Below are 27610 nucleotides of genomic sequence, written 5' to 3'. Positions count from 1 at the left end.
GCAAGTATGTGGTGCGCATTGTTCCACCCAGGAAAAGTTACACCTTCTTCCCCCTCCACCATTAGCGAAGTTCGCGAAACGGTACGGTTCCACTGGTTTTCTTCCATGAACGGTCCATGATTTATGAGTATCCGCACGCGGCCAGATAAACCATACGTCCGATGGAAGTCGCAGAACGGACGAATTAGAGCGCAAGCAGCTCAACGATCGGCGCGCACACACACACACACACACTTCTCCTTTCCGATACGCGTGCCGGCATGTATGCAGCTCCCCAGTTGCATTCGCTAGCGCTAGCTTGGTGTGCAAATAGCAAATTTTCCTTCGGTCGCCGGTGGACGTTTCCATCCCACTGGTCAGTTGGTGCGGTGCCAGCTCCGCGCGGCATCGGTGGCACCGTTGGGTGTTGAACAGTGACGATTTGTTTGCGGAACTAACGGCACGGAACAACGTGATTGTGATCATGCGAAAAGAGGGGTGGCGATATGTATTATAAACATATTCCTCCTACACAGAAGCATTGCTGTTTATCATAACCATTTTTCCCTGATTGTGAGGGGGGTATAAACGATTAAGAAAAATGTGTTGTTTTCACCGACCTACCATAGGTACTACTAACCTACAGTTCGAGATTTATACGAACTCTCTATTGAAAAATATATAAATAACTTAGATAGTGGTTCTTGAGAATTTTGGTAAATGTAACTGACTGCCGTTGTTTAGGTTTAGGTTCAAAATTCTTGCAAATGGGAATATTTTACTTTGATCCATATTTTTAATTTATTTAATTTCAGACTTAAAAAACAAACTGACTTGCTTTAATCAAAAAGACTTTTGAAAACAACAGATGTATAGACAATTCGTCGTACAAAATGGAAACTTCTTTGTATGGCCTTGAAAATGAATGACTTACTTGGAAGAAAGTCAGGGAGACATATCAGATATTTTTGGCACTTATTTTGTTCTTAGTAATTCAATTTCAATCGGTTAAACCTCTATATAGCTCACTTTACTAAAGCAAACCTTCTACATTTGAGAAAAAATAATAATTTACAATAATTTTACGCGAAACATTGCAAAAAATCATAGAATTGCATAAATATTTCGATTCATATTCCGATCAGATTCTTCTAGCTCATGTTTCAATTTACGGACGTTTTGACTCGAATTCCGGACAGCCTCAAAATTTCGTCATCAATCTTCAAATTCACACTTACATTGCACCTTTTTAGTGTTTAACTTTTTTTTAAGTTTTGAACACCCAATCCGGAGTGAAGGCGTCGTCTTAGCCCGATAGAATGATGGTCTTTAAAAACATCGGCGTGTAGGGAACTGTTACGCGAATTGAAAGTCTTTCCCGTACGGCCATCAATTAATTTGTCACATATATCTTAAAATATCATTGTTATCTTGTTATCGTCATTGTCTAAAAAATAGTTTTCATGTAATTAATCCCAATTTACTTCGGCTGTCCGGAATTTAAAACAAAATACAAAGTCTTGCTTCGAATTTCCAACAGAGTTGGATACATGTTTCAATTAAATGCAGAGCACAATTTGATAAAACACTGATGTTTGATAACGTTGATAGGGGAAGTTAGACGGACGGTAAAAATCTAGGGATATATAAGTGCAACGACCATGAAAATGTGCATACATTATGTTACACTCATGTTTTATCAGAAAATGTGTTAAAACTTTCAAGTTTCCATCGATTTTTGCGTTTTTTCATGAATGAAAAACATGATTTTTTTCGTGCAGTTTTGAAATGTTCGGGTAAGACGGACAACTGATATGGGAAAGATGGGCACCATGAAGGGTAAGATGGACACCTGTAGAAAAGGTTAGAAAGTGAAGAGTTTTACAGTATTTTAACAAATTCTATCGCTTTCCACGTCCTGGTACGTTTATAAACCAATTCTTGGCCTATTGCAACGGCGATTCATTCAGCCATGAATTTAGGAATTGTAAACGGCGCTTGTAATATATCGTAGAATGCAGCATCTAAAGCATTATTGACATATCGCGCAGCTAACGTTGCTCCAGCTTACAGAACAACAGTCTAGAACTTCCTTTTAGGAAATTACTCCGCAAAAAGTCCACGACCCCAGTATTTATGAGGGACTTGTTAATAGTTTAATCCATTTTCCACCATGTCAAAATTCATCATTTGATTTTTGTAATCCCATAGAATTTCTCATCTATTCCTGAACAATGTCGTATAAATGCCTCATTTATTGCTTAAAGTTGTCCAAGTCGTGAGAAGATATTGGATTTCGTGAAGCGCCTCTTCAGCGTCGAGCGAGTAATAGCATAACGAATGGCTACTATTTTGACCGGTGTTTCATTTCTCGCTTATTTCAATACTTTCTTTAGTTACTGATTGATTTATAGCATCGGAATACCCTTATTTAAGGTATTTGAAGAAATATATTCATCAACAATTGATATAAGAAGTAAAAAAATCAATAAATTCGGTGTCCATCTTTCCCTACAACAAGGTGTCCGTCTTTCCCGCTTTGGTGTCAGAATGTTTAAACCACCAAAAAACAATATTTTGTATTGCTTTTATCCTCGTTCTTTCGCCAGTTTTTTCATTAATGATCACGACAACCCATTCAAGAAATAAAACTTCCGGAAATATAAACAATACAAGTTGTAGAGCTCAAGATCGGCAGTAGTCAAATTAGATCCAAAAGGGTGCACATGATTGAAAATTTGTTTTGTTCGTGGATTTAACCAATTTTATATATATATTATGCCAAAAATGTTCTCAAATGTGTTGTTTTACCTTCAGTTTGGATTGTACATTGTTGAATTACTCGAAAATTACCTTTTTCATGCATTTATGAGAAGTGTCCATCTTACCCGCAGTGTCCGTCTTTACCTACCTTCCCCTAACTACTTTCACAATGAATTCCAATGAATTTCAATGCACGTGGCCGAAATTTATAGGAATTATCGAAGAAAGAACACTAGCGTCGGTTTGAAGCAAAACTGCTAAGAACGCCCCTGGTGGTATCAGGGCCTACTATGGGTCAGACACATCCTTAATTTATTCTAGTACATCATGGCAAACATCGGACATGGCAAAATGAAAAAGCAGCATGTCCAGGGACTGGGTATAGATATATTCAATAAAACGTCACGAATGTCCAGATTTTGAAGCTGTCCGTAGTTTGAATCAAAACGGTAAATAAGAAGATATTTTTGATAAAAGTTTTGTTATATCCCACATTTTTTTTATTCATTCACTCATTTTATCTCATAACTTCCAAACAGTTAGATGGTTCTTATTAAATAAAGACAAACAATCAATTTCAGTAATTTTTTTAAAAATAATACTATAATCTGCATCCTCTTTTTAGTCAACCATTCAGCCAGACTTCACAGACTCGCCCCGAAAACAAATACGATAACTTCCCAAACTGCCTCAAATTTCGTTCTAAACGATCCGACGAAGAGCACGCTGGACAATCTTTTCGTTATGCTTTAATTAACGATAACAGAGGGGCGAGCGAAACGCGCAAAGCAAAAAGGGTTATGATTAATGGTCCCACTCCAGATCTCACCGATTTCTGTCAGATCATCTAGCAAAGTGTGTTCTTACGGGATCACAAACCACTCAAACACACACACATACACACACACTTTCCGCGCATGGTAGATAATTCACTCCGCCCAAACGCTGTCGATCATTGAAGAACGATCACGTTCATCTCGATCCGGACAACTTTTAGCATCTTCGGAGCAGATTCTCCCTCTGAGCGTTTCGAATCACCACGCGGGACCAGAACGGAGCTTATTGATTTAATATTTTATCCGTAGCATCTGCCCCGCTAGGAGGCAAGTACAGTTGCTTTTCAATTAATACCTTTCACCGATCGTTGCCGAGATTGTTCTGCCGTCGATCGCGGAGTGTTTATTTTTTTTGCTTCTTTCACTTCTTAAATCCGTTATGCTGCCGCGGTAAATCATGCTCTTCTTGTTCTGTTCTTGTTTTTGTTTTGTTTTACTTTTGGCTCGTCTAAAGTTGCACTAATTTTCGATCGCTCCGCAATACAAGTGGCACGAACGCGAAGGAAACACTCCGGAGCGGGAAATATCCGAATGCCAGAACACCGGAAACGCGCCCAGAACACTGGACCGATTCTCACACAGTTGTACGATTTAGTGTGTTTCTGCGTGAAATGTTACCCTCGACCAGATGGTAAAGCTACCTTCCTTTTACTCGACTTTAAACGGAAATCTCGGGGGAAAACATCATGCAAAAACGCAACGAAAAGTTCAGAACATAATTCTGTAGCCACACCTCGACAGCCGCTTTTCCTTACAGTCATATTTAAATGCTGCCCCGCATGGGATCGGAATTTCAATTGTTGTTGTTCAATTGGTCGATCTGTTTTTTTCCTACCCGCCTTTCCTTTGCAGCACGAGTGGTGCACCGCTGGAACGAGGTCTGCATACCGTTTGCAATTGTTTGTTGGCAAGTTTTTCCATAGCCTTTCTGCTATGGAGATCACATGCCGGTGGCCACTCGTATGGTTTGCATTTTTCCAAATCACCAAATCTGTGTGTGTGCGGGACAAACGGTACACGCTGCTCGTGAGAACAGGCATCTGCGAGGCACTACACTTATTATGCGTGCGTGCGTACGGGGTGCGATCAATTTCCGGCGCTTATGTTGTCATCCGAGCTAATTGACCTTCACTGTCCGGTGCATGGTTAGTGGCAATCCCAAACCATTCCCGTACTTGCCGATCTCTGCATTGTGACCCAAAGGGTGGGAATGGGCCAGGGAATGAGATAGCAATCCAGCCCAAGAATGGTAGGGCAGTGCTATTATACCGAGTTCACTTTTATTCCATTTCACACTAGATCGGCGGTAAAGGTCACAGGGTGGATGGATTAGTGTTCCATCCATTTGTATCATTTTACACACGATAAACCATTGGAATTGAGTTGTTCGAGTTCGAGGAAGTTGCTACATATGCCATAACAACATTATACGTTTGTCATCTTGATGGAATCAGGTTTACGTTAAATTTACTCATGGATAATTCAAACGATATTTCATCCTCTGCTGAATGCACACAAATGAATGAATGTCTAAAATCTAAAATATATTTAAAATAGGTTTTTGTATCGTTTCGGACATTTTTTCCTGCAGTGGCAAATATTACAAAAGTTAAATTCATCATCAGGGTGTATACTTCTTCGTCTTCAAATGTTAGGCAATAACCAAAGGGTTTTGTGTGGTTAAGCGTTTGTGCAGTCTTAAAGTACTTTTTCTGGTGGCTGTAGGGGAAGGTCTGATGATAAAGCCGTCAACTCACACGACTTCATAACACGTCCGTCATGGGTTCAAGACTCAAACAGACTGTGTATTCAGTAGGATTGACTATCATGATATGGGTAATCAGTAAGTCCACTGAAAGTCAAACCCGCTAGTGGTATAGACAGACAGGCCTTGCCCGACAAAGGTTGTTATCCGGCATTTTCCGTTTATCCAGAAAAATTCGATGGGACGCAGCTGGCTTATGCGACGTCCACAAACTGCTGCACTGAGTACGTTTTAGACATTACGGGGTGCCGTTCTTTGTTCGCGCACGCTCCTGAACGAAGTTGCTTCACTTGTTTGGCCATCACGATTACAATTCGACTGATAGAGGTGTCAAATTTGGTGTGGTGACTTATGGGATACTATTATCGAAAGTTCGAATGGACCATTTTTGCCCATTTTTTAAAGCAAACGTGATCTGTTTGCGAAATACTGCGCTCCTAAATGAAGATCTCTAAGAACACTCAAACCTGCACCACTAGATCTCCAAATCTATACCACATATGTCGTATGTCAAAAATGGATGCTTCGAAGGTTCTTTCACTGTAATGAAAGTTTAATTGGGTTTGTAACAAATTGTCTATCATGAAGCTATTATTAATATTAAGTGTCTTGTTTCATGGGCGTAAGAAGCTCAAGCTTTAGATAAAAATTCATGGATTACTTGAGATTCATGATTCCTTAGAGATTCGTCCATGAATATTTTGAGTTTCACGTGTCATTCGAAATTAATGGAACTTTAGAGATTCATGAATCTTTTGAGATCCATGAAACTTTCGTGGTTAATTAGACACACTCAATTCTATGACATATGCAGGACAATAAAATAAACAAATAAATGCATACCAATTGAACCCTTTTGATGCATGTGATGCATTTACAATGAATTAAGCAAATAATCAATTCAAGGTATTGATTAAAACTATTGAAAATTTGCAATGACTCTATAACAGCTGAAATACCTCCCTACCAAGCAAACTGATTCAACAATACACCTGCATTGGTTCACATCCTCACATCAAGGTGAAAGATCAGTAGCTACCATACGCCGACAATTGTTGCAAATTTTACCCACGAATTTACGCACAAGCTGGCCCTCCGGCTGATGTTTGCTATTTGCTGTACGCCAACACTGCCGCCCAGTAGCACATTTGGTTGGGAGTAAAAAACAAAACCTGGGCAGGTCATTTCCCTGGCCCGTTACACTTCCCTGCACTTAACGGTGCAAACAAATGAAAATTGTAAAAGCTCACCCGCCCCAAGGATTGGCGTGGGTGGTGAAGGGCCTCGAAACCTGGACCAGATGGTACAATATCTCAGTTCAGTCTGGCATACACCGTTCCACTCGCTGACCCCACGGTGACTCTCTTGTGAGTGTGTGTGTGTGCGCGCTAAACGACCAACTCCCTACCGAATGTCCACGTCTACCCTGAACGTTCTAGGCACGGGTCCGAAATCACTCACCAAATTCTACCACCGTCGGGGGCCATATACTGCGCACGTTTTGTGGCTAAAGCCGCGGTAGTGCGAGGATGGTGCAGAATACCGTTCATGGAGGAGCGTCACACCTACCGCAGTCCTTCATGTGACCGATTGGACCAATTCTACGCATATTGCTATGGTACATTTGTTACGCATCGTCGCACAGTGGCTCTACCCTGCAGCCAGATGACGTGAATGGTGACGGCAGAAATTAGGCCTCCCGCTCAGGAAAACAGGTGTGTCGGAAGGGGTTCGGCAGTGTCTGATATTGATGCAGAACTTCGCAGAAGCGATACAGTTAGTGCACGTGTCAACATTTTATTTCATTGCATTTGTTTTTCTCTATTTAAGTGCAATAAATTACGTCATTTGGGAGAAAATAACCAAGGGACAGCAAAAGATACTGAAGGTGTAATGTAACATTGAATGTGTTGAACGTTTTAAGATTATCTATTTAATATTGACTATTTAATAAATAAAAAAATATTGTTAATTCTTGACATTGTATAAACAATATGACGTATTCCCAAATATAGGAAAAACTATAGAATAATGCTTAAGATAAATGAAATTTATTTTATATTATATGTGAGTGCAGCTGTATCATCAATTAAATCACTGTATAACTATGTTATCAAACCCTTTTTGTCATATTTTACTGCTTTTTTAATTTATTGATAAATTTATTGACGTTGACGACAGTTAGTTCATTAACAACTTTACGCGAATGGATATTACAATTAGTTTAAAATGTTCATCAATTAAGAGTTAATCAAATCGATAAAACGCTGATAAATACTATCATTTTCCCAAAGTTATTATTAATGCTTAAAGACTTCTGATCTAATTGAAGGTTTTATTGCAACTAACTAATCCTTAACTACGTTCATAGACTACTGTGAACTGTGTTCAATCTACAACGATTGCTAGATTACAACACCCCCTCTCAATCGCTGACTCCAATTTTGCTTCTGAGATATTCAAATAGGTTTGCATCCAAAGCTTTCGTTAATATATCCGCTTGCTGTTCAGTAGTACTTATCGGTTCAATCTTAACATTACCAGCAGCAACATGGTCTTTAATGAAATGATGTTTAATATCCAAGTGCTTTATCCTTTTGGATTCAGCATTCTTAGCCAGACCAATACAGCCACTGTTGTCTTCGTATATAATAACTGGATCCGATGGTGTTTTGCATTGCAAATCTTCCAAAATACCAGCCAACCAGATTCCTTCGGAAACAGCAGCACTTAGCGCTACATATTCAGACTCACTTGATGACAAGGAGACTGTTGACTGCTTCCGGCTTGCCCAAGATACTGTTGAACCATATACCTTAAACAAGAAACCAGTTACGGATTTGCGATCTTCTGCATCGGACGCCCAGTCAGCATCGACATATCCTTCGAGTGATCTACTTCCTGGATTTTTCTTATAGTGAAGTCCCATAGTAGCGGTTCCTTTAAGGTATCTCATGATACGCTTAAGAGTTTGCCAATGATCTTCCGTTGGTGATTGTTGAAATCGTCCCATGTAAGCTACGGGATAGCACAAATCAGGTCGCACACATAGCATTTGATACATCAAACTGCCTAGCGACTCTCGATATGGCTGTGCAGTATGATTTCCTTTTCGACTCAACTGAAGTCCTTTCTCCATCGGGGTCTTCGCTGGATTACATTCCGACATTCCAAATTTTTCTAAAATTTTGTTTGCAGCTGCCTCCTGTGACAGCTTCAGTTCGCCACGATTTCGGTTGTACTCCATTCGCATTCCCAGAAAAAACTTCGTTTGCCCACAATCGGTCATTTCAAATTCATCTGTGAGCCGCCGTTTCAGTCTCTCCATCGTTCGAATATTTCGTCCAACAATCAGAAGATCGTCGACATAAAGCACCAGATAAATTTCATCACCTTTTTCAGTTGAAACGTACAGACAGTAGTCCCGGTTTGATCTACGGAACCCAAACTTCAACAATGACGAATTGAAGCGGTCATTCCAGCATCGTGGAGCTTGTTTTAGACCATAAAGCGATTTTCTAAGTTTGCACACGATACCTGGTCTAGCCCTCACGCCTTGGGGCACTTCCATGTACAGGTCCTCCTTTAACACTCCGTGTAAGAAAGCCGTTTTGACGTCCATTTGGTGTACGTGTAAGCCACGATGGACGGCAACAGCTAGTACTACTCTAACTGTCGACAGCCTAGCAACGGGTGCAAATGTGTCTTCAAAGTCAATCCCGGGCCGTTGTAGAAACCCTTTGACTACAAGTCGTGCCTTGTACCGGACCTGTTGTCCGGTTTCATCCTCCTTCAGCCGGAACACCCACTTTGTTTTTAGCGGTTTCACACCGGCTGGACACACCGTCAGCTTCCACACATCGTTGACCTTCATGGAGTTTAGTTCATCTTGTACCGCTTGGTACCATCGGTCACGATCCTCACGAGCATTAATGTCGTTATACATTTCTGGAACGTCTGAAGAAAACGGAGGGCCAACAGCACAAGCACTGAATCCGGTAATATAGTCAAGGAACTTACCGGGAAATCGGCGCTCCCGTTCGCTGCGCCTCCTAGACTGTTCGCCACTAGGGCCGGAAGACAAGTCCAGATCTAGATGCGAAGGGAGCGCGGTATCGTCTGCTTCCGCTGCATCTTCATCATCATTACACGATTGGACACCATCGCAGTCAAGTGATTCAGTTGAAGAGTTTTCCCCATATTGCTCGTCTGGATCTTCTTCTTCCGGATGTACATTAACGGCATCCTCGATCACTTCTTCCTCGATTACTTCTTCCCCCTCTTGCTCGTAGGTTAGCGGTACAATTAATTTTCCGTTATTTTGTGTATCATTCGTCCATGGAAAATATGTTTCGTTAAACTTCACATCTCGAGCAATAACGATTTGTTTAGAATCCTTGTCCCATAGCCGATAGCCGTTTGGTGCATATCCGACCATGAATAACTGTCGACTTTTTGCATCAAGCTTCTTTCTTTGTTGATTCGGCACCCATGCAAATGCTTGACATCCAAAGACACGAGCCTTTTCCAGACTTGGCTTTCTTCCATACCATAGTTCAGCAGGCGTAACGTTCTTTGATATCGCAGACGTTGGACTTCGATTTAAGATGAACACAGCTGCTAGCACAGCTTCACTCCACAATGACTTGGGCGCATTCGATCCAATTAACATAGTACGTACCTTTTCGATAAGAGTTCGGTTGAACCGTTCCGCGACCCCGTTCTGTTGCGGTGAGTAGGCTACTGTTGGCTCCACCTGAATTCCCATCGCCTTGTAGTACTTTTGTTGATTATTCGAAAAATACTCACGTCCCTGGTCTACAGTGAGTTTTGAAATTTTCGTACCAAACATCGCAGTCGCCATTGCTGAAAATTCTTTGAATTTTTCAAAGACCTCCGATTTCTTTCGAAGCAAATACACCACAGCAAAATGGGACTGATCGTCTATGAACGAGACGAAGTAGCGATGACCTTCCCACGATGGCGTGTCGATCGGTCCACATACGTCAGAGTGGATACGTTCCAACGGTCGGGTTGCCCTGTCTCTGGCACCATTGAACGGCTCCCGACAGTGTCTACCCAAGACACACACGTCACAAAACTTGAGCTTTTCTGGTTTGAAGCGCACACCCAGAGCAAGGTCTTCACGTATCATAGTAGACATGGCACCTTCACTGATGTGACCGAGACGACGGTGCCAAAGATCAGCATACTCCACTTCTGCTATACTTGCATTAGCCCGTTCAATTTTCAATTCGATAGCGTACAGATTTCCTCGCTGTTTTCCAGTTGCAATTATTTTTCCATTGATTTTCATTATCACTTGCGTTTCTTGAAATATTACATCCACACCAGCCTTCGTTAGCTTTTTCACAGACATGAGGTTTTCTCTTAAAGTCGGCACATACAGAACGTTTTCAGCGGTCATCAGAACGCCATGGTTGCTCATTCCGTTAATAACGCCGCTTTCTTTGGCCACGAGAGATTCCCCATTCTTCGCTACATCGATGAAAACTGGCTGTTTCAAGTTTTCCACGGTTGTAAAAAACTTTTTCGAATTTACCATGTGGTCACTAGCTCCTGAATCCAGCAGGAATTGAAGCTGATCACCGGTTTGTACCCTACGTCCGATTCCATCCGCCATGAACACAACTTGTCTTGATTCACTGGCAACGTTGGCTTTCGTTTTAATTCGACAGTCCTTTTTCATATGCCCTTTCTTTCCACAGTTGTGACATTTTCCGTTGAATTTTTCAAAACCGTTCCTATTTCGATTTTTTCCGGCAAATGCAGTAGGCTTCTCCTCAGAATTTTCGATTCTATCCAAGCGCTTGCATTCGTCGCCTAGCAACCGGGTCTTCATTAATTCATACGTTAATTGTGATTCAGGAAGGTTTTCTAATGCCGTCATCAGGGGATCATAGGACTCCGGAAGCGTTAAACTCAAAGCCGAACAGACGTCACTTTCTTCAAGTTTTGATCCGGCCACCCGAAGCTGCCGAACCAGATCCTCAAATTGTTGAAGGTGGGCGCGCAACGATGTCCCTTCCTTCAACTTCAGACGAGCGATCTGGTTCCTTAAGACCATTTGCCTTCCCGAGGATTTCTTGGCGAATGTATTCTCTAGTGCTTCCCACATTTCCTTCGTAGTGGATTTTTCTCGAATACATCCCAAGTATTCGTCAGAAATAAAGCTCACCAGTAGAGACATTGCCTTCGCGTCCATTTCCTCAAACTTGGTCACTTCACTGGCCACTGATGGAACGTCCTTTACCACTGCGTCCCATACTTTCGACGCTTTCAAAAACACTTCGACTCGAAATTTCCAGGTGTCGTAGCCTGTTCCGGAAAACTGCGGTATTCCGTGAACCGCCACTTCTTTGTGCTTGTCGCCCATAACCTAAAGACTTCTGATCTAATTGAAGGTTTTATTGCAACTAACTAATCCTTAACTACGTTCATAGACTACTGTGAACTGTGTTCAATCTACAACGATTGCTAGATTACAACAATGCTATAGTTTCGGATATGAATGACTTTCCATTAACGTGTTAAAATAAGACGGGCTGTAACATTGTAACAAAGTTTGCAATAAAAAAAAATTGAAGAAAAGTAACATACTCATAGATCATTTTTAGTAAATCTACCCAAAGAATGACACTGAAGGATCTAATTTAAAAAGTCCCTTTAAATCTATTATCATTGATATATCTTTTCTTTCTTTCTTTCTTTTGTCTCAAGAACCGTTGTCGGTCAAGGCCTGCCTGTATCCACTTGTGGGGTTGGCTTTCAGTGACTTATGATTTTTTTTATTGTAAACATAGGGAGATAATTTTAAATTGCTGTCACCAAATTTTTCAGTGTGTACCTTGGAAAATAACGAAAACTAGCTAACTACATATTTTTCCGCAATGGAAATGCTGCACTTTGGCCGAAAATGCAATTATTGCAGTTCTGATGCAGCCTTACGCTTACGAGCGCGATGATCCCAACAGGTCCAACCGACCAGCCTCTACCGGGACCTGCGGTTTTGCGGTTTTATGGCATCACATTACGCTCCCGCCGAGCTCTTCTCCCGCTGATGTATGGCAATGGCCAAACATTCATTTTCCATTTACTCGCCGTGGCCGTGTGCTTCATGGACGATGAATGATCATGTGCCAAGCATGTAGCAAAATTTGGTGAACCATACTTCCTACACGAATGGCGCAACTCCTTCCCCCCCCTGGCTCCTCCACGTTCCTTCAACCACGCCATTTTACTTGGCCGCCACACGGTCTTTGTTACCATCGAATCTTACTCGCCGCGAATGCTGTTCAATTTCTCAGGCCCCCGAACCAGCCCTGCAGATGCGAAACTCCACCCGGCCAACGATTTACGACACAAGCTTCCGGCCTGCGTCTGCGAGGTGCCGCGGTTCGCTGACGCATCCGGACCTTTCTTCCGCTCTGGCGCTTTCGGTCGATGGGCCATCATCCTACACCTCCTCCACCCAACGTTCATTTTCCATGGCATTTACAGCCCTCACTTTGCCAAAGCTCTAGAACCGTTCCGCCAGGATCGCCAGGTGGGGTTCCGTCATTCTGTGACTGACATCAATTAAGCCCATCGTTTGCACTGTGATTTGCGCGTCTTGTAGAGAGAAGCAACCAAAACCCTCAACGTCGCAATAAGCTCCTAAATTGCGGAGAACTTTTTGCCCGCCGGTGTAAGGTCGCAGTGTGTAGAACAAAGTTTTTCACTGGAACGACCGCAAAAGCTCATCAAAGCGATCGCAGGGGACGTGCTCTAGAAGTGATGGTGACGCTGAAATACCATCCCCTGGGCGCATTATGGATTCGACATGGAGTCTTGCGTTTGTTTTTTTAAGATCACACCATGAATCATGTCCGTCGTAAAAGAAACACGCGCACTCAACCAAGATGGCTAGCAAATTATACATACAATATTGTTTCCACTTTGAAAGCGCAACGGAAGTGCAAATGGAGCAAAATTACATTGTTTGAAAAGGCTAACTTGTGTGTGTCTCTAGTTTAGTGATGAGTTGAATGAATTGTGTGTGGTGTGGTTTTGTTTTGTCAGAAATTTGGAATGTCATGTGATTGGGCTTTATAATAATTGGAATATTAGCGCAAGAAATACAAGCAACAACCTTTGGGATATATATGGTACAACGAACTCTTGTATTTGCACTTACATATATTGAGAAGGGTCTCCTGTAGAAACAACGAATGAGTGTTCGGTTACAACTAAATGTCATTTTAATGAGTTAAACTACTGCTATTGATCATTAATTAGCTACTAAACTCTTGATTACGTGTTCCACGTTATATATTAAAAAAAAAAAATACAAAACTACAATTCTTCTTCATCCATGTTCCAAACAGCATCAAAACGTTTACACAGCGATGATTGAAAATGTCTGCACGCCCGGCTCTTGTTGAGAGATTCCTGCACCAGTTGGTAATGTCCGCCCGATATTAAATTTCTATCAAACACACGGCTACGGACACCAGGCCCAGTTTGGTTTATGCAATTAAGTGAGCGTGTTTGTGTTTTGCCTAATAAAGCCATTTTTCGATCAAATTACCTCCGTGCAAACAAAGCGAACAGCCAAAGGCAGACGATCATGAGTGCCACCCATTTCGCCATCCATCCAGCCAGCGGTACGTGGTGGCGTTGTGATGATGATGTGCAATCGGATTGTTTATGGCAACGATGGAGGCAACCATATATCGTGCTACGGTGTGCCTGGTTCTGCACCCACAGCGTTCCCTCCTGCACAATGCACTGTACACTGCGGCACATAGTTTTTTTTTTGTTTCACTGCAATGCAATTTCATTTCACATTTCACGATGACACCGGCGAAGGAGGAAAAACAATCGCACGAGGCCAACCGCGAATTGGTTCAAAATCAACAATCAACCCCAAGACGCTGAAAGTAATTTGCCGCAAGCGATCGTGGGTCAGATCGTGTGGAAAAGTGTGAAAATTATCCCCGACAGTCCACCTGCTTCCTGCTGCCCCATGGTTGCCAAGCGGTGGCTCCGCACTCGGCTCGTTTGGACATGGTTTGCATTTTATTTTAGTTAATCTGAACCGACCACGTAACCTTTACCGGGGTCGGCGTGCACTGACGGAACGGTCCGGTTTCGGACAGCGAAAGTTAAAATGGTAAATTGAACGAACGAACGAAACAGTCGAACGGCCGATCGTCGTGAGCGTGCGCTTTCATCTTCATGCGCAGTTGGGCTCGATCAAAGATACTAAACAGTTCGGCAGGGGATGTGGTTTTGGGGAAGGTGGAAGAAGCGCCAGCCAACCGTAGGGAATGGGAATGATGGGTGGACTGATGCGTCTCGAGAATCATATGACACCATCAATCATGGCACTATGAGATGGGATATAATTTAGCACCAGTCGCCGAGATGCCTTTAGTTTTCACTAAAACCTACCATTTCCGGATCACGATGTAAGAAATTTTGCAAATGGTGCCATTTATTACTTGTTCTAACATAGCGCGGATTGGTTTGACCTTTCCGATGGGCGGAGTTGCGAAATGAAAGTGACGCTGATTCAGAACTAAGCTGACCAGAGTTGTTGCATAAGATACAAATACTATTTAAAAACCAATGCGCGAGTAGGTGTGTTTTCTAAATCTCTAAATTTGCGTTTTAAATTAGTGAACTGTAGCTATAAGCTATCAGCCCATGCCAGTAAAACCGTTTCAAGATACAAAAGATTTTGCGCAAGCGACGAACCCGGAATACTTTCCCTCGTACATTGTGATCTAGGCATGTTTACCCCATACCGGCGAACATGATGTCATACCGTGCCGCTAGGAGAACATTGTCCAATGCATTGCTCCCTCGGATGGGTAATAAAAATTTGCGACAACAAATACAAAAAAAAACCAAACTGCGAGCAAAAACGCATTTTTAATGTCACCTTCGTTAGCTACTTCCGGTGCGGGGAACGTCAGCTAGTTCCGAAGCGGTGGGCTACATACGAGTGAAAATTACCCTCACATCACCCGCTTACCCACTGCCTCGTAGCGGTATGCCTGCTCTTCGGTAGGTTCGGTTAATGGTTTGCTGGGAAACTAACAGTAGCAACTGTTAGCTTACTCGCAATGCTGTTGTCATGCCGCTCTTCTGGGTCTTGTTGCGTTTAGTACAGCGTGTCTGGTGGCGTCGTACATCGTTCAACATGCTTTTAATTAATCAAGATGCCAACGAGCGCCGGCGAAACGATGACGGCGATGTACGGTTAGTCGCGTTGGAAAGAGTGACACGGGAACGGTTTGGCGGAAAATAACGGCTGCAATGGGTAGGGACGCACTTCATTCATCACCGAACCCTCCGGACTTTGGACCAACCAGGTCGGGAGGGGGAGGGGCAATGGACGGTAGTAAACGATGTGAATACTATGAGTCCCAAACCTCCGCGGGGCTGTTTGAAAACCGTTCAACGTTAAGCGTATCTTGTTCATATCTAATGTTGACCTACGGGGACTGTTTGTTTTCCGCAAATCCGGTCAGAAGTCAAGCGGTGCGCTGTTTTGAACAAACTACGTCAAGGGAGCCTTTCCCAAACGAAGATTAGAGCTCCACGGCACACTCCAAACAATAGCAACTCCACTGGCTTCATCTAATCAGATTTAGTTTAATGGTATTTCGAAAACGATTGTTAAGCTGCAGTTGGTATGGGGTGCGTTTGTGGCACACGCTTTCCTCGCTGGCTCGCAAAGCGACTCCGTCCGTCCGTTCGATAGAATGGAAACTTACAAAAATGGGAGCATACACACACACTCTTTTCCTTTGCGGAAGCTTTCCACCCACTCGGGGGAGTGCAATTAAACGCAAAGAATGGAAAATGTGACGACGGGGAAGGAATTCAAGAGAACTAACGCCGGCTGTGCGGTAGCATCGTGGTAGCATCCTCCCTCGGATCGGAAGGAATGCATTGAACATGAAAATGGAGAGAAAACTATTTCCACCTCCCAGCAGGTGCGTACACATTTTTGTCCACATGGCGCACGCAATCACACATCGCACCATTGTTTTCGCATCGATAGATGATGATTGTTTCCTCAGCTCGGGAGTATTTTTACTTTTCTGGTGCATTTTTTTGTTTTCTTCTTGTGGTTGTGCATTTTTATACTTTATTTTTCGCACCCAAAGTACACCCACCATCCATGACGGTCGGCAGTTCGACACGGTTCAAGTGCTACTGCCGTCGTCGGTCCTAGTTTCAGTGTCTCGTGTGAACTCAATCCCACCGGAAATATGTTTAATGTACGATTTTCCCTTTTTTGTGTCGAGATGGCAGTTGCGCTCTATGCGGTGCGACGCACACCGGGCGCAAGAAGAATCTGTACGATGGTTTCCATTTCTGTCGTTTCACTTTTCGTTTTCTGGGCCGTTAGGTACTTTTCGATGTTTTGTGCGTTTCACCCAAAAACGATGGACCGAATTTTTACAACCCCCCACATAGCTGGGATTGCTAAAATAGAGTCAAACGGCGGCCCACCCTTACACGGGCGGAACATTACGCACGTACTGGTGGTGGGGGTTGCCCTTCCATTGCTGCGTGAAAGTAACTTCCGACGAAATTGTTTTCCATACATCACTCTCGGGCGGATACGCGCACTGTAGAGAAGGAGAGTGAGGTGGAGGAGAAACATCGGAAGGAATATAATCTGTCTGTGTGTTAGATATTTATCCGTATTTAGAAGGAAATTGAATTTTTAATCAAAATTGTCTCAAAACACGTTGGCGTTAACGCGTTGAAGTACTGGTGCATCTTCAAGCATTATGAGAAGGATCAGGAAAAGTGTTACATGTTTAATAGCACAACACAGTCATTAGATGGAACTGAAATTAAATATGTTCTGATAAAAAGTCTTCAATAATGATTGATTATTGACATAAATGGCTCAAGCGAATTGCTTTGTTAGAAACATACCTGTTCTGTCGGAACACATTTGTGCTGGCAATACTGAGGATATTGGTGTTTAAGAATGACTAAACATTCTTTGATAAATATTAAGATACTAGGTTGAATTAAAGATAGTAGATTGATGTATTATTTTTACCAAAATACAGTCTTTTCCCGAGTTACACGGTTCTCGACTTACGCGGATTCGGAGATATGCAGATTTCTAAATTTGACATATTTTGCTTCAAGTTCGATATAAATTGCATTTTTGCTAACAAATTAAAACCGCTTAAAAGCCAGAAATATTAGAATTTTCTACACGAATCATATCAAATAAATGGTAAAGTGTATAAAAGTACTAAATTAAATCAAAAACTCCGAGTAATCAATAGTATTTTAGTCAAAAAACGTGAAATTCGAGTTACGCGGATTCGTCGGGAATGCAGAAACCGCGTAACTCGGGAACAGACTGTATAGTGATCGTGGTATCAGTTTGCAATGTTTGGCTAAATCTTTGTATGACTGGTTGTGATTGACCTTTTCATTCTCGCACCGTCGTCGCATGAAGCTATCAACCCAAATAGCCAGCTCGTACTTTGTAGCTGATTTGGGGCTGTTTAACGAAAATACGTTCCGATGTCGTACTTTGTGGCTAATTAAGAGATAGACGGTACTTTGCGGAACTATGAAGCTTTTTAAGAAGCACATGGTACTCTCAGGAACCTTGTGGCTGATAAGCCTAATGTGTATGGTTCACGATGGAACTTGAACGCTTTTTAAGAAGGTGTGCCGAACTTGGTGGAACTTCATAGCTTTTTAATGCATGACATCGATACGAGGTGGCTCTTGTCAAAGTGTCAAAGACTTGTGCCGTCAATCATCTCGTTGCTGCTGCCCAAGCTAGATAAGATAATTGAAGAAGGAATACTGAGTGAAGTGATTGTGATTTTTTAGTAAACTATTTAAAATTTAATTTAAATTTAAATGAAATGAAATGAAAATTACGTGAAAAACAAGAGCTTTTAGAGTTTTAAAATAAACATGCACATACAAATACACACATCGTGTTGTTTATTTCATTGATGACGCCTTGCTTGAAAATAAAACGCAAAGAAAAATAATCCCTGCAACCGTGGCATAAGGAGGCTTAGGCGCTATTTAGAAGAACCACCTGGAACTTTGATACTGTTTATCTACTGCAAATGGCGAATTCAAGCAGCGATCTTTCTTCTTCTTCTTCTTTGGCTCAACAAACGATGTCGGTCAAGGCCTGCCTGTACCCACTAGTGGGTTTGGCTTTCAGTGACTAATTGATTTCCCCCCATAGCAGGATAGTCAGTCCTACGTATGGCGGCACGGTCTATTTGGGGATTGAACCAGCCATGACGGGCATGTTGTTAAGTCGTACGAGTTGATGACTGTACTACGAGACCGGCTCAGCAGCGATCTTTAGCATGTCAAAATTAGCTTCTTAAGCAATTTTGGCTATTTGGGAATGTTCTGCAAGTTAGTTTCATATCTGTGGCAATTTTAGACTGCTCAAATCATCTACCTGTTTCGCTTTTTTATTGAATGTTTTTGTTAGAAAGAATTCAACAAACAGGATGGGAAATTAAATTGAAATTAATAGCCTCACATTTAATTTCAAGTAAATGTAGACAAAGAAAGAATTAATTATTGACATATTGAAAACACATTTGTATACCCCTATTTTCATTTTTTTATGATTATGAGGGATGACGGCTCATTGGTTCGATTGCATGAGCATCTCAGCCATACTGTACAAACAAATGTGCGTATCTCAGCTGCTCTTGCCCGTCAATAGTAACCGTAGGATGCAACGCAAATGCGAGAAAACGGGAACTAACTTAGACGCGTGCACACATCGTCTTTAATCCAGTTTCTGTTCCGTCGATGGTCAGCTGAGCGAACATGCGTGTGATTTTTCCGCAATTGCGTGACAGTTTCCTCGCTTCCACGTTAGTTTACACGACGCGCTCCATTTGTGCCGGTTTCTGTCGGTTTACCCCTCGCTCAAATCGCTGCTTAATGAGTGTAGATTGTGATAATTTCCTACCGGCTTAACATTGCTTTCATCTCTCCTCAATGCGCTTCCACCTGCACGTTTGTGAATCGTGGCTAAATCTCTTTTTCCTATTTTATATTGATTTTTTTCTCTCTCTTTTTTGTCGAATCCATTCATTTTCATAATCGCTTCCATTTAACTGCTCTCATTTGATAAAACAATAACGTATCAATCACATTCACGCTTCTTTTTACTATCGTTCCATTTATTGTGGGTAAAAATCAATGTCGGTACGACTGAGTTACACAGGCTGCCGCTTCTTAATTGATCCTCGTACAAACGGCGTTCAGCGAACGTGTGTGGCTACACAATCAGTGAAATTGCTACCTATAATCAAAATTGTTAATTTTCCATCTTTCCATTTCATTTCTCGCGTTCGCGCATCGCCCATAAATGGGCGAACAAACTAGGTGATGAATTTAGTGTTTTCTCATTTGTACGCCGTACAATTCCCGCACCGTTCCTTCCATTGCAAGCATCTCCTGGGTGTGAGCGCAGGAAAAATTGAATTGCATTAATCACTGTCGATTCATAAGTCACCGTCAAATGTACTTTTTATGACCGATGAAACGGATGTACGGAGTATAGCAAAGTTACGTTTCACATCACCCAGTGAACGTTCGAAAGCTTTCTCCGAAATTCAGACAGGAAGGTTTTATTGCTACCGAGGTGTTTCTGTTGAAGCAGTTGATTGCACTGAATCAATTTGGAATCAATCGAAAAGTGAAAATTCTACTTGACAACACTTTCGAGTTCGGGTGCTGCGGCACCAGAAATGATGAGCATTAAATTGCATCGACAAGTGATCGTTGACCGTGCCCGGTCACCAATGTGACCCCCGCTACTGCAGCGCACAAATCCTCAAGGGCATGCATGACAATCCGCTGCAGGTTCACGTGTATTTACTTTCGTTTTTTTCATAAATTTTTATGAAAAAAAATCATAGAAAATACAGACTGGGGCGATGAGGCAGATTATTTTCACATCTTGCTGCACTGTCACTTTCAACAGCTTGTTTTTGGAAAATTATGGAGTTTTTTTTCTTATTTTTTTGACGACGCCTACCGATGACGCCTCTGTCATTGTCACACCGTCAGGTGCCTTCACTTCCGAAAGCAGAACGGTCACGCATACTAAGTAGTTCCGTGCATGGCGGTCTCTTCCAGCAACTGCGTGTTACTCTTTCTCTCTCCAAATTGCTCCAACGCTCGGGGGCTAGAGTTCACAGCCGATGAAACGAAAAGTAAGCCTAAATCACCCCATTACAGGGGCCAACGGACAGGCTGGTGTCAACAGTTTTTTTGGGCCATTTATCTATCTCCGCTCGGTTATGCAGGCAAGGAAATAAAGATGTCCAGTTGAACGTCTGGATTGCGGTAAGCAGTCTATCTTGATCGGTCGGACTCTACCATTCAAGAGGCGGAGGTGATCTCCAACGTGTCCCTCATTGTTGTACGGGCGTGTCGAGATTGTAATCTTCACACCATTGTTGTAGGGTAACATTTTCGCTGCCTCAAGTTGCAGCTCCATCATCTTCTTAACACAAACACACACGCATACCGGACGCAGTCGCACGCACTGTTCACTCAGTCAGCTTTTTGGAGGAACTCTGCTGTATTTTTCTCAATTGCAGGTCAAGTGAGAATTTCCTGAGAATAGGATAAGCGCTGTCATGCTTAATTATAGCAATTAGAATAAATTAATACTTCAAAACTGATGGTTAGCGTTTAAAGATAGATGTTAAAGTGTTTTTTTTTTTCAATTAGGAGTAATCTTGCGGTGTGTGAACACGATGATGTGTTTCTAAATTCTTAAAAGATGTTGATTTCAATTCAATGCTTAGACATTGTAGAAAGTACTCTTTGTGATCTAAAATTACAGCTAAATCATAGGTCTATCAAAAGAAAGAGGTATGTTTTTTTGTTTAGTTTCGTTTCTTTTGTATCCCAGCAAATATGAAATGCACGTAATTCTGTACCCAGAAAATCAGAGTCTCGCATTTAGGTGTTAGCAAATTTGTTCTTTGATATTTTTTTCTAATATTTTTCAAATAAGCTCATAGTAATGTAGAATAAAAACAGCTTATGCTTTGAGTATTTTTTTATTTTATTATCAATTGTAAAGTACTACTTTGTTTTATTTTCGGTTTATCTGGGGTTCCAATTAAAACGATATTTGAAAAATGACTTCCACTGTTAGCTTATTGCTTGATCATTTGTTCATGTTTATATTACTTAATTTATGTCTTCAAATTTATCCTAATATTTATCATATTAAATAAATAAAATAAAATTGAATTGAATTCTGACTACTCACTCTCTACAATGACTTTTTTCCAATACGACAATTTGAACAAGTAAATGTGAAGGTTAAAATATGTAATTCGTTTTTCGACATATTGTTTGTATCTATTGTGACGTCTCAACGATATTACTTAAGATTCTAGATAGTTGAATAATGTTAAACAAACTTCTATAACACCAACACACAAACAAACAACAATATTTTAATACTTTTACTATTAGAATAATTCATAACCAGAAGCAAACAACAATGAAATTTTGATCAAAGTCCTTAAATTCGTCTGATGATCGAGGATTTGCAAAAACACAAATATTTTACAAAAAGCAAAAACCAACCTCTCAAAGCTTTATAACTTCCTATCACTTTCTTCCCAACCACTCGAACCACTCAAGCTTAGCCTGCGCATCAATTACAGCATCACCGCTGGACAAGTGAAAATGGTTTTCTTGTATTTGTTTTCCCTGATTGCTATCACCTCACTTTCTTCCTGCCCACCCCGTGCGTGGCTTTTCCACTCTCACCGAGGGGGAATCGTTTGCTTTTCCGTGTTGCTCAACATCGCGAACAGGTGTAAAGTTTCCCGGTTGTCCGTGTAATCCGCAACCGACCTTACTGCCCATCCTCATTACGCGCCCGGCCTGACACTCGATTCGAACCTCATTAACAATCGGCATGGCACGCACCACGAGGCTGTCCCGCGTCAGGCCAAACTCAAACCGAGTCAGCTTCCTGTCAAACTAAATTTACGGCACCCCCGGTTCGCAACTTCACAGTCCGCCGAGCACGACCGACCGCACCATCCTTCCCTTGGTAGGCAACTTTTACCGGTTGCTCTGTCCGCGCCCGTTGTCCGTGCTCGGTGCAGTACCCGGTGGCCGGATGGATGAGACGATGGATGGGTTCCAGCTTAAATCTGGGGTGGCTCATTTCTGCGCATAAAAAAAACACAGGGACCCATTCGTTACTCCTAACTCGCAACACGCCGCCAAGAAGCAGCAGCGCACCTTCCGTCACCGAGAGCCCCCCCGAGTGTACGAACCCCGAGAGAAAATAGAAACAATCGTGTTTAAAACAGATAAATGTTGATAGAGATTTCTGCACGACGGCTGCTGCGCCGCAGGAAGGAAAAACCAACACCCTTTTCTGCCAATTTTCCCTCCGTCACTGCACCTCCTCCTTCTCCTCCCGCCGTTGATGGTGATGATGAAAGGCGAAAAAAGTGAAAACCATGAAAATCGGTGCAATTCATTACCCAAGCGGAGGGGGGAGGGGATGCAATGTAGCACTTCAGCGGAAGGTCTAGCAAGTGTGTGGGTCAGCTTATAAATCCCTTCCCCTTTTGCACATTGTGTCCGGGCCTTTGTGGGGTGGCGATTTAGGTTCGCACCGGCCGCTTACCACCGACCAGCGTAAGATGGATGCAGTCCAATCTCTCGCCTTTATTTGCCAATGAGGGCGTGAAAATTAATCACGTTTCTGCTGGCGATTTTCTCGCTCGCGGTTCGCGCCCCGTCGCATCACGGCAACGGTGTGTGTGTGTGTGTTCTGGCAGCGCATAAATCTGTACCCACCACATGGTAGTGCAGGGCCTCAGCAGGTTGCAATTTATTTGGCACGCGGATCACCTAAATTTCATTCGAGTAGGGTTTGCATGGTTGTATTTAAGTAACCAGACTGGTGAAAGACAATCCAGACAAACCGGCAGTAGGACTAGGTGGGTTTCTTTGTGTTGTTTTTTCTACTAATTAGATGACTGTGTGTAGATTTTTGTGAAGAAAGGTAGGAATTGAGCAATGTGGGCGCTTAATTGTCCCGGTTTGGGAAAAGGAACCTTACAAATGCACCGGTGGAAATCGGTTTGCGTAATGCGTTTCGATTGAGTGGGAAATGCTAATGGGAATTGGGCAAGAGCTTATTAGGTTTTTTTTTTTTAAATCGTTCGATGATAGCATTGCACAATGGAAAATTATAATTTATAGAATAGCAATGCAATTTTTAAGTGGAATTTTATCATGTTTCTTCCGGTAATCTACATTTTTGAACAGAAAGACAGAGAACGTTCAGTATTTTCACAACATTTTATGATTGCTATAAATATATAGCAGATGTGTTAAACTCATTTGTTTGACAGGCCACTTGTTGACCCAAAAATCCATTCGTGGGCTGCAATATTTACGTTGAATATTGTTGCCAATGGTATTCTATTTCAAATATAGACTGGAATAATCATTACTTCGTTGCGACACGAGTCGCATACAGAACCCTCAGGGACTGCATGCGGCTCGTGGGCCATCAGTTTGACACACCTGATTTATCGCATCTCCAAGAAATATATTTCGGTGAGCAACCAATTAAAAAATAATAATTTTATCATACATATTATTGATTTAGAGACAGTTTACACTGTTGATGGTACAATGTAAGAGTTTCTTAGTAAAACATTTTAGGTAACAGCAGTTTGAGTTACGGGATTTCAAGATTATAACGTTAACCAGTGATCATTGACTATTAACCATTAACCAAATATAGCAGTCATGCGTTATGCTGTTGTGGGCGGTCCCATAGTACAGTCTTCAACTCGAACGACTCAATAACATGCCTGCCATGGGTTCCAACCTAGAATGGACCCGTCTCCCCGTAGCAAGGATTTTGACTATCATCCGGCTGCGTGGTAATGAAATAAGTCTCGAAAGCCTGTGTTGTGTATTATAGACCGGCATGTTCGCGTAGGACATTACGCCAAATAGAAGAAGAAGAAGAAGAAGAAGAAGAAGAAAGAAGCAGCATTATGCTGTCACTCGCTCGACGCTTCACGAAACCGAATATCTTACCACGACTTTGGACAACTTTAATCAACAAAAAGAAGGGACATTGATATGACAACATTCAGGAATAAGTGAGAGATTATACGGGATTACAAACATCAATAAGTTGAAGAAAATTCCTTTAACAAGTCCCTCAAGCATACTGTGGTCGCGGACTTTCCGCGGAGTAATTTCCTAACGGGAAGTTTAAAACTGTTTTTATGTTAGATGGAGCAACGTCAGCTGTTCGTGTCTAATATTTCAATAATGCTTTAGATTCTGCATTCTACGAGGTGTTAGAAGTGGCACTTACAATTCCTAAATTCACGGCTGAATGAATCGTCGTTGCAATTGGCCAAGTCGTTGTATTTCTACATCCCTAGATTTTTATCTTTTTTCTTTACGTGTCCGTCTTTACTTACCTTTCCCTATGTTTATTAAAAAGGAAACTCTAAACAATACAGGCGTCATTGTCCCTCCTGCAAAAAAACAGACTCTTCTAAATCAATTTCAGATCACAACAGTCTTCTTGTGAACGAATCTCTACCATTAAATACTAGTTTTGGGTTTCATGAATCTTTCGTTGAGATTCATTCATATTAATCCTCAGCGATGAGTTATTCGAATTTCGAATCGAATCTCTGATGATTCATGAATCTTTTCATATCTGTTCCATAGCAGAGCTTCACATTAATTGAATCATTACAAAGATTCATCAAAAAGCATGAATCTGAATCAGATTTTCCCAACACTATAAAATATTATTGCGTGGAGATTAAACCAGCGGCGGATCTAACGGTAGGCGGACTAGGCGGTCGCCTGGGGCCCCGCCGATTTAGGGGCCCCGTAGATCGCCAGTATGCCGTATGGACAGAGTACTAGCGACAAGGGCCCCCGGAATGATGGCCGATGGGGCCCCGAGGTTGGCGAAACATTTGCACCCCCCCCCCCCCCGTCAGCAAAAATTTTAGAGTTTGCGACAGATGATTTGCGAAGGGGGCCCCGCTGAATCAATTGCACCCCCCCCCCCCCCCCCGTCAGCAAAAATTGAAGAGTTTGCGACTGATGATCGAAGGGGGCCCGCATTTCGACGGCATTTCAAGTTTACTGTTCAATCTCCCAACAGCAAATTTAGTGCCGCTACCCCCCCCCAACAACATTTACCATTTACAGAGGGCCTCAACTCGTCGTTCCGCCTAGGGCCCCCGATACCCTTGATCCGCCACTGGATTAAACTGAAAATGAGTATGTCTGCGAGTAAAACTTTTCCGTTCAATGAAAATGCATTATGACATAACCCCGTAGTTATTGTTGATTTTTCAATATTTTGCGCTTTTTTTTAGTTTATCTTCCTTTCACTTGAGTCATACGACAGGTCGTATCGATCTGTCTTTCCGTATTCCGTATTCGATCATAAATAAATAACTTCATTTCACATCACTTCAATCATTGAACGGCATTCCTTAGATGACTTTTTTAATTGCTTAATAATACAACATTTCACTCTCTTCTTTTGCTTATCCACTTTTCAAGTATCATATTTTTTGTACTAAAAAAAATAAAAGTTCCATTTTATTTGCCTTTTGCTTTATTATACAAAAAAGGCATTAAATAATATCTTTATGCAGATGAGTTCATTAATTGTTTTGTTGATTAAAAGGCTGAGATAAACACGATATAAGGAAGTTCCAAATACAGCAGAGTTAACATATCGTCCAAATAAACGTTGCGTTTTTATCTGAATTATAAGTCAAATCCAACAAATTAATATTCTCCCATTTTCTCCCCTTCAGTTTCCGAGAAAGTGTTTGGTCGAGACCGTTTAGTTCCGTGCCCTGCCAATGCTCACTGCTGTTCCCGTCACGCACGGGTTTTATTTGATTGTTTAAGCCTGATCCCAATTGAATCGAAATGGACCAACTTTATACAGTCGCCGATGAAAGCCAGACGAATTATGAGCAGCATTTGCCGCTTGTCACAATATTTAACTTGAATTAAAGCATAAAAAATAGCTCACCAATTACGCAGCGTTCCGCGGGCGGCACTTTGTTCGCTTGCGCTCTCTTGGTTGTGCACAGGTGGTGAGCACTGGGTATGAAATATTTGTTCTGCTAGCTCACAGTTGCCTTAGCGAATCGTTTATAGTTGGGAGAGTATTTTTTGTGCTAGTTTCTACCATTTCAACCATGCGGGGACATCAAACGGGGCTGGCTTTTGCAACTGCATTTACCTGGGCCACTCCTGGATGGCGGGGCTGTTGCTCGGATGAGCTGATCCAGCTGATGGAAAGTGTGAAAATCGGTTTGCTGCACCCGCGAGCGCTGGAGGCTTCCCCAACTGTCACTTTCTATGCCTTTCAGCAGAGCTTTGCAGTTTTCGGTTTGCGATGAAAACACACAAACGCTGCGCGATCAGTGTAATCATGTCGCTCCGATCTGTGGCAGCGCTCCTACTGTACAAGGGTGTACTTCCGAACTGCGGTGCGAGTTCAAATCTCGGTTCACGTCACACACACACACACACACTTTCCGTCCTAGTAACTCTCACTGATAGGTGACCGAGATGTAGCCGTTCCGGCCGGGTACTTCCCAACATGCTTTCGCGGAAGCGCCTTCGTACACGTAAAATACCTTTTTAGTCTTTCTCACATTGGGCGTATAATTTAATAAACATTCAGGGGAGCAAAATTATCGTACAGCTACAAATGAAACCTCAGACCCAGATAGGTGATGATGGACACCAGCCTAAAACGATGGGAAGCTTTCCCAGCGGCGGGAGTTGCAGGAGGTGCAACAATTTATGCGAACATGTGCCTTCCTTCCTTTTTGTTGTGCTGATCTTTACGGTCAGTTTTTGCATAAACCGTTTCAACGACGAATGTGTTGAGAAACGATGTCCGATGTGTGTCTCGGAAACACGGCCAAGACGCAGGCGATGTGCAGCAAGGTGTCAAGTGAGAAATTAGCTACATGGGCACTAAACAAAACAGAGTGCAGAGTTAAAACTGTGTCACACTATTGTGGCAAGGGTCTGGAACAGTTGGACAAAGTGCTTTGGCGTACACGGCCACATTCCCACGGACACTCGTGTGGTTAGGCGATTTCCATTGTAATGCCTTTCAAAACGCTAAACT

At 42.2% G+C, this 27610-nt stretch overlaps 1 protein-coding gene across 5 annotated transcripts in view; it reads left to right on the top strand.

The window, feature by feature from the left end:
• LOC5667439 (uncharacterized) overlaps positions 1 to 27610 on the top strand; it is a 38209-nt gene that overhangs the window by 3312 nt on the left and 7287 nt on the right. The gene's annotated exons all lie outside the window — the stretch shown is intronic.

This window comes from Anopheles gambiae, chromosome 2 (genome assembly GCF_943734735.2).
Source record: "Anopheles gambiae chromosome 2, idAnoGambNW_F1_1, whole genome shotgun sequence".
Classification (NCBI taxonomy): Eukaryota; Metazoa; Arthropoda; class Insecta; order Diptera; family Culicidae; genus Anopheles; species Anopheles gambiae.
Note: the sequence above shows the minus strand (reverse complement) of the source record. Positions and strands in the feature narration are given on the sequence as shown.